Raw genomic sequence first — 12180 nt, forward strand, 5'->3', positions numbered from 1 at the left:
GGGAGGGACGTGATTGGATCGTGGAGGTGGATTCCCCCCCATGCTGTTCTCGTCATAGTGAGTGAGTTCTCATGAGATCTGATGGTTTTATAAGCATCTGCCTTTTCCCCTGCTTGCTCTCACTCCCTCCTGCCGCCTTGTGAGGAAGGTGCCTGCTTCTTGCCTTCCACCATGATTGTAAGTTTCCTGAGGCCTTCCCAACCATGCAAAACTGTGAGTCAATTCAACCTCTTTCCTTTAAAAATTACCCAGTCTCAGGTATTTCTTTATAGCAGTGTGAAAACGGGCTAATACAGATGAAATACCAAATTTTCTGTTATGTTTATCTAAGGAAAAATCGTAATCATTAATTTGAAGCACACTTTGTTTTGCTGCAAAGAATCTCATGCTGTCAAAAGGAGTAGGACCAATTTCCAGAATCTTTATCCAACAAACCTAGTGACACTCCAGAGGTTCTAACTTTTTGACCAATTTGCTGATTTCATGGATATAATTTTCTCTATCTTGCAAGGTGCAGCCAAGAATTACATTTTTTCCTTCTGAATTATGTATTTGATATGAATAATTCTCTTTTCTATCTCACCTTTACTTTGGCTCTGTGTCCCCACCCAAATCTCCTGTTGAATTATAATTCCCAATGTTGAGGGAAGGACCTGGTAAGAGGTGATTGGATCTTGGGGGTGGATTTCCCCCATGCTGTTCTCATGATAGTGAGTGAGTTTTCACAAGATCTGATGGCTTAAAAGTGTGTGGCACCTCCCCTCCTCACTCTCCTTCTCTCTGTTTTCTGCCACCACATAAAGAAGGTGCTTGCTTCCCCTTCACCTTCCACCAGGATTGTAAGTTTCCTGAGGCCTCCCAGCCTTGCTTCCTGTTAAACCTGCAGAACTGTTAGTCAATTAAACTTCTTTTCTTCATAAATTACCCAGTCTCAGGTAGTTCTTTATAGCAGTATGATAATGGACTAATACAGTAGCTAAAGAATCATTTACCAAATAATTTGAAGTTGCTAAGATTGAATCTGACTTGAAGTTCAAGTTGTGAATTTGGTAAGAATAAATACCTGTTTCATTTTCATGAGTAATCTTCATCCATAATTTACAATGCCCTATTTCTGAACTTTACATGAGTTATACTCAACAAAGTCTGCTAGTTTTTATTGTTGCCAGTTTTAAAATTTTAAATAGCCTCTTATTTGAAAATTTTCTATTTTTCCGTTGCAGTTTGTTTCTCTTCTGATTCTATTTACTTATCTATTTATTTTCAAGATAGGGTTTCACTCTGTCACTCAGACTGTAGTGCAGTGGCACAATTACAGCTCACCGCAGCCTCAATCTCCCAGGCTCAAGCAATCCTCCCGCCTCAGCCTCCTGAGTAGCTGGGACTATGTGCCACCACACCTGGCTAATTTTTAACATTTTTTAAAAAGAAATAAGGTCTCCTTATGTTGCCCAGGCTGGTCTTGAACTCCTGGGCTCAAGGGATCCTCCCTTGTCAGCCTCCCAAAATGCTGGGATTACAAGCATGAGCCACTATGCCTGGCCATGAACTTTACTTTTATATTACCTATTTCTGTTATGGTGTTGACCTGTACTCTTTTCAATGATCTAAAGGCTTAAATAATGATGTGTAGTTGTTTTCAAATATTCAAATTCAATATTTCAATTTGCAAGGTGCATCCCAGAGTTACATTTGTTCCTTCTGAATTATGTATTTGATATGAATAATTCTCTTTTCTATCTCACTTTTACTTTGGCTCTGTGTCCCCACCCAAATCTCCTGTTGAATTATAATTCCCAATGTTGAGGGAGGGACCTGGTAAAAGGTGATTGGATCTTGGGCGTGGATTTCCGCCATGCTGTTCTCATGATAGTGAGTGAGATAGTGAGTGAGTGAGTGAGATAGTGAGTGAGATAGTGAATACGTCTCACAAGATCTGATGATTTCATAAGGAGGAGTTCCCCTGCACAAGTTCTCTCTCTCTTTGCCTGCTGCCATCCATGTAAGATGCGACTTGCTTGTTTTTGTCTTCTGCCATGATTGTGAGGCCTCCCCAGCCATGTGGAACTGTGAGTCCATTAAACCTCTTTTCTGTTTAAATTACCCAGTCTTGGGTATGTCTTTATTAGCAGTGAAAACAGACTAATACACTATTGCTTCTTTCACTCAATTTCCTTCTGTACTCTGAAGTAATGCTCATCTCCCGCATGGGCAGCAAATTGAATACCACTCACAGCTATGTTCGTTATATATTGCTATGTAACAAACAAGTTCAAAACCATGGCTTATAATAGCAATGATTTATTAATTTTCTGAAAGTTGGCTGGATATGTTCTTTTGCTGGTTTCACTGAGGCTTATTCTAAGACATGCCTTTTGGTGAATTATTCACGTATTTCATTTGGGTATATGACACTCCAGTGAATTCTTGAAGTCAGTTTTTAAAATCTTTATATTATTACCTGTAGGTAATGACAGAATGGTGTAGGTTCTATCTGCAAATTATCTATCATGTTTCAAATATCAGTGTTCTAAGAATCACCTGGGGAGCTTATTTAAAATGCAGATCACTGGGTCCCACCCAAGACATTCTAATTATATAGATGAGGCCGAGGAACCTATATGTGTTAGAAGTTCGGATGACTACACTCTAAAAAATACTGGTCTACACCAGCACTCCTGCTTCAACTTCGCAGACACAGTCCAGGTCCTCCAGTTTCTTGCTTAATGCATATGCTCCCCAATGATATCCCTGCCCTGGAGCACACGAATCTAGCAATTTTCATGACCAATTGCTTATTTAAATCATCTGGAGAACTCTTAAAAAATTACTGATGCCTGGTCAGGCAGGGTGGCACACACTTGTAATCCTAGCTACACAGGAGGCTGAGGCTGGAGCACCACTTAAGCCCAGGAATTTGAGACTAGCCTGGACAACACAGCTAGACCCCATCTCAAAAAAATTTACTGATGTCTATGCCTTACCCATAGCAATTACATCAGACTCCCTGGAAGTGAGGCCCCAGCTACCAGGATAATTTTAAAGCAACTTGGTAGATTTGACTATGCAGCCAGAATTGAGAACAGCTGTTCTCATTCATCCGCTGCCTCTAGTGGTCTTTCTTACTACACCCTAAAGTATTCTAAGGTTTCTTCTTTACTAGAGCATAGCTTCCCAGCCTGTATCCCAGGGAAGGGAAACAGGCTACAGGTGTGGTACAAAACATCAATTGGCCAGTGATCCAGGCTGCTCCTGGGCCTATCAGCTTCAGGTAAAAGCAGCTTCTCCTGAGGCTTCTTGGATGGTAGCCTGAGTTGGGCCAGGTTTGCCCATGTCCTCCATTGCCCACTGCAGATGTGTTACCCATAGAGATGCAGAAGGAGAATGTTGCCCAGGTGTCCAAGAAGCTCAACCCAAGGTATGGCTGGTTGGGGAAGGGGGTATGCTGCAAACTGGCTTACTGGTCCAAATTTCTGTCTTCACATGTATTTGATTCTTTTCCTCAATAATCACTGAAGTGCCCTCTGTGTGGCTACAGGGTGATTGATCTAACAGTGTATGTGCATTTTTAGAATTAGTTGCATTATCATTTTGAACAATTTGATGCCCGGAGTGGCAGCTCATGACTTTAATCCCAGCACTTTGGGAAGGCTGAGGTGCACACCTGTAGCTGCAGCTACTGCGGGTTAGAGGGAATGGCAGGGGAGTTTGAGGCAGGAGGATGGCTTGAGCCTGGAAGTTAGAGGCTGCAGTGAACCATGATCACGCCCTTGCATTCCAGCCAGGATGACAGAGCAAAACTGTGTCTCAAAATACAATTTTAAAAAAGAAATAAAAATTTGATTGGAAGACATAAAATTGGATTTGAAATCTATCAGCATTATAACAGTAAATTTTAATACTACGTTGGTCAAAGAAAAAAACTCACGTTTCTTTTAAATAAAATTTTAGATTTTTTTTTTGTTTGTTTTTACTATATTTTAAATTTTAGGGCAGGTTTGTTACATATGTATACATGTGCCATGTTGGTGTGCTGCACCCATTAACTCGTCATTTAGGATGAGGTATATCTCCTAATGCTATCCCTCCCCCCTCCCCCAACCCCACCACAGGCCCCGGTGTGTGGTGTTCCCCTTCTTGTGTCCATGTGTTCTCATTGTTCAATTCCCACCTATGAGTGAGAACATGCGGTGTTTTGTTTTTTGTCCTTGCAATAGTTTGCTGAGAATGATGGTTTCCAGCTTCAACCATGTCCCTACAAAGGACATGAACTCATCCTTTTTTATGGCTGCATAGTATTCCATGGTGTATATGTGCCACATTTTCTTAATCCAGTCTATCATTGTTGGACATTTGGGTTGGTTCCAAGTCTTTGCTATTGTGAATAGTGCCGCAATAAACATACGTGTGCATGTGTCTTTATAGCAGCATGATTTATAATCCTTTAGGTATATACCCAGTAATGGGATTTCTGGGTCAAATGGTATTTGTAGTTCTAGATCCCCGAGGAATCGCCACACTGTCTTCCACAGTGGTTGAACTAGTTTACAGTCCCATCAACAGTGTAAAAGTGTTCCTATTTCTCCACATCCTCTCCAGCACCTGTTGTTACCTGACTTTTTAATGATTGCCATTCTAACTGGTGGGAGATGGTATCTCATTGTGGTTTTGACTTGCATTTCTCTGATGGTCAGTGATGATGAGCATTTTTTCATGTGTCTTATGGCTGCATGAATGTCTTCTTTTGAGAAGTATCTGTTCATATCCTTTGCCCACTTGTTGATGGGGTTGGTTTTTTCTTGTAAATTTGTTTGAGTTCATTGTAGATTCTGGATATTAGCCCTTTGTCAGATGAGTACATTGCAAAAATTTTCTCCCATTCTGTAGGTTGCCTGTTCACTCTGATGATAGTTTCTTTTGCTGTGCAGAAGCTCTTTAGTTTAATTAGATCCCATTTGTCAATTTTGGCTTTTGTTGCCATTGCTTTTGGTGTTTTAGACATGAAGTCCTTGCCCATGCCTATGTCCTGAATGGTATTGCCTAGGTTTTCTTCTAGGGTTTTTACAGTTTTAAGTCTAAAATTTAAGTCTTTAATCCATCTTGAATTAATTTTTGTATAAGGTGTAAGGAAGGGATCCAGTTTCAGCTTTCTACATATGGCTAGCCAGTTTTCCCAGCACCATTCATTAAATAGGGAATCGTTTCCCCATTTCTGGTCCTTGTCAGGTTTGTCAAAGATCAGATGGTTGTAGATATGCGGCATGATTTCTGAGGGCTCTGTTCTGTTCCATTGATCTATATCTCTGTTTTGGTACCAGTACCATGCTGTTTTGGTTACTGTAGCCTTGCAGTATAGTTTGAAGTTAGGTAGCATGATGCCTCCAGCTTTGTTCTTTTGGCTTAGGATTGACTTGGCAATGCGGGCTCTTTTTTGGTTCCATATGAAATTTAAAGCAGTTTTTTCCAATTCTGTGAAGAAAGTCATTGGTAGCTTGATGGGGATGGCATTGAATCTATAAATTACCTTGGGCAGTATGGCCATTTTCACGATATTGATTCTTCCTACCCATAAGCATGGAATGTTCTTCCATTTGTTTGTGTCCTCTTTTATTTCATTGAGCAGTGGTTTGTAGTTCTCCCTGAAGAGGTCCTTCACATCCCTTGTAAGCTGGATTCCTAGGTATTTTATTCTCTTTGAAGCAATTGTGAATGGGAGTTCACTCGTGATTTGGCTCTCTGTTTGTCTGTTATTGGTGCATAAGAATGCTTGTGATTTTTGCACATTGATTTTGTATCCTGAGACTTTGCTGAAGTTGCCTATCAGGTTAAGGAGATTTTGGGCTGAGACAATGGGGTTTTCTAGATATACAATCATGTCATCTGCAAACAGGGAGAATTTGACTTCCTCTTTTCCTAATTGAATGCCCTTTATTTTCTTCTCCTGCCTGATTGCCCTGGCCAGAACTTCCAACATTATGTTGAATAGGAGTGGTGAAAGAGAGCATCCCTGTCTTGTGCCAGTTTTCAAAGGGAATGCTTCCAGTTTTTGTCCATTCAGTATGATATTGGCTGTGGGTTTGTCATAGATAGCTCTTATTATTTTGAGATACCTCCCATCAATACCCAATTTATTGAGAGTTTTTAGCATGAAGGTTGTTGAATTTTGTCAAAGGCCTTTTCTGCATCTATTGAGATAATCATGTGGTTTTTGTCATTGGTTCTGTTTATATGCTGGATTACGTTTATTGATTTGCGTATGTTGAACCAGCCTTGCATCCCAGGGATGAAACCCACTTGATCATGGTGGATAAGCTTTTTGATGTGCTGCTGGATTTGGTTTGCGAGTATTTTATTGAGGATATTTGCACCGATGTTCATCAGGGATATTGGTCTAAAATTCTCTTTTTTTGTTGTGTCTCTGCCCGGCTTTGGTATCAGGATGATGCTGGCCTCATAAAATGAGTTAGAGAGGATTCCCTTTTTTTCTATTGATTGGAATCATTTCAGAAGGAATGGTACCAGCTCCAACTTGTACCTCTGGTAGAATTCGGCTGTGAATCCATCTGGTCCTGGACTTTTTTTGGCTGGTAAGCTATTAATTATTGCCTCAATTTCAGAGCCTGTTATTGGTCTATTCAGAGATTCAACTTCTTCCTGGTTTAGTCTTGGGAGGGTGTATGTGTTGAGGAATTTATCCATTTCTTCTAGATTTTCTAGTTTATTTGCATAGAGGTGTTTATGGTATTCTCTGATGGTAGTTTGTATTTCTGTGGGATCGGTGGCGATATCCCCTCTATCATTTTTTATTGCATCTATTTGATTCTTCTCTCTTTTCTTCTTTATTTGTCTTGCTAGTGGTCTATCAATTTTGTTGATCTTTTCAAAAAACCAGCTCCTGGATTCATTAATTTTTTGAAGGGTTTTTTGTGTCTCTATTTCCTTCAGTTCTGCTCTGATCTTAGTTATTCCTTGCCTTCTGCTAGCTTTTGAATGTGTTTATTCTTGCTTCTCTAGTTCTTTTAATTGTGATGTTAGGGTGTCAATTTTAGATCTTTCCTGCTTTCTCTTGTGGGCATTTAGTGCTATAAATTTCTCTCAACACACTGCTTTGAATGTGTCCCAGAGATTCTGGTATGTTGTGTCTTTGTTCTCGTTGGTTTCAAAGAACATCTTTATTTCTGCCTTCATTTCGTTATGTACCCAGTAGTCATTCAGGAGCAGGTTGTTCAGTTTCCATGTAGTTGAGTGGTTTTGAGTGAGTTTCTTAATCCTGAGTTCTAGTTTGATTGCACTGTGGTCTGAGAGACAGTTTGCTATAATTTCTATTCTTTTACATTTGCTGAGGAGTGCTTTGCTTCCAACTATGTGGTCAAGTTTGGAATAGGTGTGGTGTGGTGCTAAGAAGAATGTATATTCTGTTGATTTGGGGTGGAGAGTTCTGTAGATGTTTATTAGGTCTGCTTGGTGCAGAGCTGAGTTCAATTCCTGGATATCCTTGTTAACTTTCTGTCTTGTTGATCTGTCTAATGTTGACAGTGGGTTGTTAAAGTCTCCCATTATTATTGTGTGGGAGTCTAAGTCTGTTTGTAGGTCTCTAAGGACTTGCTTTATGAATCTGGGTGCTCCTGTATTGGGTGCATATATATTTAGGATAGTTAGCTCTCCTTGTTGAATTGATCCCTTTACCATTATGTAATGGCCTTGTCTCTTTTGATCTTGGTTGGTTTAAAGTCTGTTTTGTCAGAGACTAGGATTGCAACCCCTGCCTTTTTTTGTTTTCCATTTGCTTGGTAGATATTCCTTCATCCCTTTATTTTGAGCCTATGTGTGTCTCTGCACATGAGATGGGTTTCCTGAATAAAGCACACTGGTGGGTCTTGACTCTTTATCCAATTTGCCAGTCTGTGTCTTTTAATTGGAGCATTTAGCCCATTTACATTTAAGGGTAATATTGTTATGTGTGAATTTGATCCTGTCATTATGATGTTAGCTGGTTATTTTGCTCGTTAGTTGATGCAGTTTCTTCCTAGCCTCGATGGTCTTTACAATTTGGAATGTTTTTGCAGTGGCTGGTACTGGTTGTTCCTTTCCATGTTTAGTGCTTCCTTCAGGAGCTCTTTTAGGGCAGCCCTGGTGGTGACAAAATCTTTCAGCATTTGCTTGTCTGTAAAGGATTTTATTTCTCCTTCACTTATGAAGCTTAGTTTGGCTGGATATGAAATTCTGGGTTGAAAATTCTTTTCTTTAAGAATGTTGAATATTGGCCCCCACTCTCTTCTGGCTTGTAGAGTTTCTGCCGAGAGATCCGCTGTTAGTCTGATGGGCTTCCCTTTGTGGGTAACCCGACCTTTCTCTCTGGCTGCCCTTAACATTTTTTCCTTCATTTCAACTTTGGTGAATCTGACAATTATGTGTCTTGGAGTTGCTCTTCTCAGGGAGTATCTTTGTGGTGTTCTCTATATTTCCTGAATTTGAATGTTGGCCTGCCTTGCTAGATTGGGGAAGTTCTCCTGTATAATATCCTGCAGAGTGTTTTCCAACTTGGTTCCATTCTCCCCGTCACTTTCGGGTACACCAATCAGATGTAGATTTGGTCTTTTCACATAGTCCCATATTTCTTGGAGGCTTTGTTCATTTCTTTTTATTCTTTTTTCTCTAAACTTCTCTTCTCACTTCATTTCATTCATTTGATCTTCCATCACAGATACCCTTTCTTCCAGTTGATCGAATTGGCTACTGAGGCTTGTGCATTTGTCATGTAGTTCTCGTGCCTTGGTTTTCAGCTCCGTCAGGTCCTTTAAGGACTTCTCTGCATTGGTTATTCTAGTTAGCCATTTGTCTAATTTTTTTTCAAGGTTTTAAACTTCTTTGCCACGGGTTCTAACTTCCTCCTTTAGCTCGGAGTAGTTTCATCATCTGAAGCTGACTTCTCTCAACTCATCAAAGTCATTCTCCGTCCAGCTTTGTTCTATTGCTGGTGAGGAGCTGCATTTCTTTGGAGGAGGAGAGGCGCTCTGATTTTTAGAGTTTCCAGTTTTTCTGCTATGTTTTTTCCCCATCTTTGTGGTTTTGTCTACCTTTGGTCTTTGATGATGGTGACGAACAGATGGGGTTTTGGTGTGCATGTCCTATCTGTTTGTTAGTTTTCCTTCTAACAGTCAGGACCCTCAGCTGCAGGTCTGTTGGAGTTTGCTGGAAGTCCACTCCAGACGCTGTTTACCTGGATATCAGCAGCAGAGGCTGCAGAACAGTGGATATTGGTGAACAGCAAATGTTGCTGCCTGATCATTCCTCTGGAAGTTTTGTTTCAGAGGAATACCTGGCCATGTGAGATGTCAGTCTGCCCCTACTGGGGGGTGCCTCCCAGTTAGGCTACTCGGGGTTCAGGGACCTACTTGAGGAGGCAGTCTGTCCGTTCTCAGATCTCAAGTTGCATGCTGGGAGAACCACTACTTTCTTCAAAGCTGTCAGACAGGGACATTTAAGTCTGCAGAGGTTTCTGCTGCCTTTTGTTTGGCTATGCCCTACCCCCAGAGGTGGAGTCCGCAGAGGCAGACAGGCCTCCTTGAGTTGCAGTGGGCTTCAGCCAGTTCGAGTTTCCCGGCGGCTTTGTTTACTTCCTCAAGCCTAGGCAAAGGCGGGCGCCTCTCCCCCAGCCTCGCTGCCACCTTGCAGTTTGATCTCAGATTGCTGTGCTAGCAATGAGTGAGGCTCTGTGGTTGTAGGACCCTCTGAGCCAGGCACGGGATATAATCTCCTGGTGTGCCGTTTGCTAAGACCGTTGGAAAAGCGCAGTATTAGGGTGGGAGTGACCCGATTTTCCAGGTGCCCTCTGTCACCCCTTTCTTTGACTAGGAAAGGGAATTCCCTGACCCCTTGCACTTCCCGGGTGAGGCGATGCCTTGCCCTGCTTTGGCTCACGCTCGGTGCACTGCACCTACTGTCCTGCACCCACTGTCCGACACTCCCCAGTGAGATGAACCCGGTACCTCAGTTGGAAATGCAGGAATCACCCGTCTTCTGCGTCGCTCACGCTGGGAGCTGTAGAGTGGAGCTGTTCCTATTTGACCATCTTGGCTTTTTCCTAGATGTTGGTTTAACAATCAGATGCTGGCTGTTAAAGTGTTTTAAATTTTTGTCACCTATTTGTGTGATTCAACTTTTCTTTTTTAAAAAAATTATTATTGGGCCAGGTGCAGTGGCTCACGCCTGTAATCCCAGCACTTTGGGAGGCCGATCACGAGTTCAGGAGTTTGAGACCAGCCTGGCCAACATAGTGAAACCCCGTCTCTACTAAAAATACAAAAAAATCTAGCCGGGCGTGGTGGCACATGCTTGTAGCCCCAGCTGCTTGGGAGGCTGAGGCAGGAGAATTGCTTGAACCCAGGAGGTGGAGGTTGCAGGGAGCTGAGATCACGCCATTGCACTTCAGCTTGGGCAATAGAGTGAGACTGTCTCAAAAACAAACAAACAAAAATTAAATTATTATTTATTTATTTTAACTTTTTTTGAGACAGGGTCTCACTCTGTTGCCTAGGCTGGAGTGCAATGGTGTGATCTCAGCTCACTACCACCTCAGCCTCCCAGGTTCAAGTGATTCTCCTGCCTCAGCCTTGCTAGTAGCTGGATTAAAGTTTTCTTTTATTGGTTATTAGTGAAAATACAAAGATAAAATTTTAAAGCTTGATTAGGAATTGTGTCTGGTATAAGCTATCATCATAAAAAGTGTTTTCAATATTAAAAGCAATTATCTCCCTGACCTCAAAGTTTCAACAATATCAAAATTCAGAACTTCTGTTTACTTAACTCCACAAAGTGGGTGAAAACACAAGTGCCACACTGAGAATATATTTGCAACCAAAAAGTCCATGAAGAACTGGTGTCTACAATGGATAAAGAATGCCTACAAATCACTTAGTAAAGAATGGACAATTCAATAGTAAATGGACAATTCAGATGGACAATTTCACTTAGTAAAGAATAGACAATTCAAAGAATGGAAAGTGGGGACAAAGACTTAAACAGATCACAAAAGAGAAAATCTACATAATCAATAGCATATTGAAAATGTTCAGCATCACTAGTAGTTACAGAAATGCAAAATTAGGCTGGACACAGTGGCTCATGTCTGTAATCCCAGGACTTTGGGAGGCCAAGGCAGGAGGATCTCTTGAGGCCAGGAGTTTTAGACCAGCCTGGCCAACATATGAAACTCTGTCTCTACTAAAAATACCAAAAAAAAAAAAAAAAAAAAAAAAGCCAGAATGGTGGCACATGCCTGTAATCTCAGCTACTCGGGAGGCTGAGGCATGAGAATCACTTGAACCTGGGAGGCAGAGATTGCAGTGAACCAAGATTGCACCACTGCACTCCAGCCTGGGTGACACAGTGAGACTGTCTCAAAAAAATAAAAATAAAAAAAGAAAGAAATGCAAGATAAAACCAGGAAATATAATTACACATCCGCTAAATTTGATTTTAGTTCATTTAAATTTAAGTCTAATGATACTACGGAGTATGTAGAATAGCAGGGACTCATTCCTATAAGTACTTGGGAAAAGTGGCATTATCTAATAACATTGGTCAAATTTGTACTCCACTCACCGTATGTGGTTCCTGGACCAGCAGCACTGGCATCTCCTGAGTGCTTGTTAAACATGCGTAATCGTGCGCCTGTAGTCCCAGCTACTTGGGAAGCTGAGGCAGGAGAATTGCTTGAACTGGGAGGTGGAGGTTGCAGTGAGCTGAGATCGCGTCACTGCACTTCAGCCTGGGTGACAGCGAGAGACTCTGTCTCAAAATAAATAAATAAATAAATAAAGAAAGAAAGAAAGAAAGAAAGAAAGAAAGCAGAATCTCAGACCCTGCCTCAGACCTGCTGAATCAGAATGTCATGCACATGTTAATGTTTGAGAAGCACTGCTCCATGACCCAGAGATTTTACTCCAAACACATACCTTAAAGAACCTCTTTCACATGTGTTCCAGTGATGTGATCAAGTATGTTTGTGGCAGCATTTTGTTTTGTAAAGAAAAACTGAGGCTAACTCTAGTCCATTAACAGCAGAATGGACAAATTGTGGTGCAGCTATATAATGGAATACTATGGATCGGGAAAACAAATGAACTACAATTATGCACATTAACACAGTGACACTCACAAGCATGGTGTTGAGTGCAA

Source organism: Pongo abelii, chromosome 13, assembly GCF_028885655.2.
Source record: "Pongo abelii isolate AG06213 chromosome 13, NHGRI_mPonAbe1-v2.0_pri, whole genome shotgun sequence".
Lineage (NCBI taxonomy): Eukaryota > Metazoa > Chordata > Mammalia > Primates > Hominidae > Pongo > Pongo abelii.